Here is a 2515-nt window from a genome sequence, read left to right as displayed (position 1 = left end):
GATCTCAGGGTCCTGGGATCGAGCCCCGCATTGGGCTCTCTGCTCAGTGGGGAGCCTGCTACCCTCTCTCTCTCTCTCTTTCTACCTGCTTCTCTGCCTGCTTATGATCTCTGTCAAATAAATAAATAAAATCTTTAAAAAAAATGAAATCCTGCTATTTGTAACGACATGGATGGAACTAGAGGGTATTATGCTAAGTGAACGAAGTCACTTAGCAATCAGAGGAAGACAATTAATCATACGATCTCACTTATATGTGGAATTTAAGAAACAAAACAGAGGATCATAGGGGAAGAGAAGAAAAAAATAAAACAAGATGAAATGCTCATTACATTGAATATTACATCACAGAACTGTGCCTCTGAAACCAATAATACATTATATGTTAATTAACTGAATTTAAATAAAGAATGTATTTTTTTTTAAATCCCCTTATTAGTATAAGGTCTTCCTGGTGACGTATGGGGTAGGAAAAAATGTGGCTATTTTCTCAGCTCTCTCAGGATGCTCACTGAGGGCTGTCACTGGTAGCCACCTGCCTGTCAAGGAAATCAGAGTCCAGGTGATCAATGCCATGATAATGCTGTCTCTGCTCCTGATCTCTTTGGCCAACTCATTTTTTATTAGATTCTCTAGATCCTTATCTGAACAGGTTGAAAAGTTGTAGAGGTTGTGGGGTGTGTGTGTGTGTGTGTGTGTGTGTGTTTGTGTGTTACACATGCATGTACTTTTGTGTTTGCTTCCAGCTAATCTGTAAGTCATCTACTAAACTTCTTCATACCTTTGACTTTCGGTATAATTTCTACAATTATATTTAGGGGTGAAAATAATAGGATTATTATGAATATTAGGCTCACTGAAAGTCATGCCCTCTTACTTTAACTGGGCCCTCTGGCTACATGGTCATCCTTATATTCTTTTCTCCATTGGTGGCCCGGTGGCATTACCCACAGTGACCCACCTCCTTATGTGTCACTTTAACCTTCAATCTCACTAATGCAGGCATCTTCCCACCCCCTCCTCTCTCTCTCTCTCTGAGACAGCCAGAGGCATTTACAAGCTACCACATCTTATCTTTTTGTACCTGACAATTCTATAGATCTTATTCACCTCAAGGGAAATGATGCCAATTTTCCTTTCTCAAAATTACTCCTTCAACTAGTTTCTTTCCATTTCTTTTCTTTTATTTATTTATTTGACAGATAGAGATCACAAGTAGGTAGAGAGGCAGGCAGAGAGAGAGAGGAGGATTGAGCCCAATGCAGGACTCAATCCCAGGACCCTGAGATCATGACCTGAGCCTAAGGCAGAGGCTTACCCCACTAAGCCATCCAGGCGCCCACCTTCAACTGGTTTCTTCATCCCACCCCCTCCTCTTTCCCCAGGGTCATCTGTTTCTCAAATTCATATCTTCCATCTCTTCATCTCCACTGCTCATTTCTCCCAGATCATAAACATACTGAGTTTTCCCATTTAAATAAGCAAAGGAAACAATACTCTTCCCTTGGAGCAACAAACAATAGCAAATTATTTTTTAAAAGCCTCCAAGGAGGAGATTTTTTTTAAATTATTTATTTATTTGACAGACAGAGATTACAAGTAGGCAGAGAGGCAGGCAGAGAGAGAGAGGAAGAAGCAGGCTCCCTGCTGAGCAGAGAGCCAGATGTGGGGCTCGATCCCAGGACCCTGGGATCATGACCTGAGCCGAAGGCCGAGGCTTTAACCCACTGAGCCACCCAGGTGCTCCAAACAATAGCAAATTATTAAAGATGTTGTAGTACCATTGTAAAGACAAATATCCAATAGCTTTGTATAGAAATTGCCTTTTGTTGCCAAACTTCAGGCCTATCTTATGTAGTAGCTATCTAGCTGGCTTCCCTACCTGCAGTCTCTCCCTCTTTCAATCCAACTAACACCTTGCTGCCACATCAATCTTCCTAAAAATACAACTTTGTATATATCACTTCCCTTATAGGATAAAACACAAATTCCTTTTTCTGAAATTTATGGACATTCACAACTTTCCCTCTCCTCCCACTTAAAAAAACTTTTCCTCCCCATATTACCACATGACTTACTCCACCAACCTGGCCTTGAACCCTCCACACACAGTGTCTCTTCTGCATGGTTGTTCATGCCTCCCTTCTACAATGTGCTTCCCTCTCCACCACCACTTCCCTGAGCCCCATGAGTCCTTCAAACCCAGTTCAGTTTCCTCCTGAAAGGTTTTTCCCAGAAGAACCAACCCTAGGGGGACCACTTTGCCTCTACAGACTCACACTATTTAACAATTGTCCAACTCATTTGGTGTTTAGCACTAGAATGTGTGCCTTTGCATTGGTAAATAGTGGTTATGTATATGTCCCAGCAGCAATCTCTTATATTATACCTCTTTACATTCTTCTTTTTAATCAGCAATTAAATCTTTTTATTGAAAAAACAAACCTGGCTGGGTAATGAAGCTCTTATGAAGAGGGTTTCTGAAAAACTACCAAAGGTAAATTTCTAAGATCTA

General features: G+C 41.0%; 1 protein-coding gene across 1 annotated transcript in view; it reads right to left on the bottom strand.

Annotated features, from left to right (window-relative positions):
• The window catches only part of LOC132018346 (uncharacterized), a 190221-nt gene that overhangs the window by 125902 nt on the left and 61804 nt on the right, over nucleotides 1-2515 (bottom strand). The gene's annotated exons all lie outside the window — the stretch shown is intronic.

Source organism: Mustela nigripes, chromosome 5, assembly GCF_022355385.1.
Source record: "Mustela nigripes isolate SB6536 chromosome 5, MUSNIG.SB6536, whole genome shotgun sequence".
NCBI classification, from domain to species: domain Eukaryota; kingdom Metazoa; phylum Chordata; class Mammalia; order Carnivora; family Mustelidae; genus Mustela; species Mustela nigripes.
Note: the sequence above shows the minus strand (reverse complement) of the source record. Positions and strands in the feature narration are given on the sequence as shown.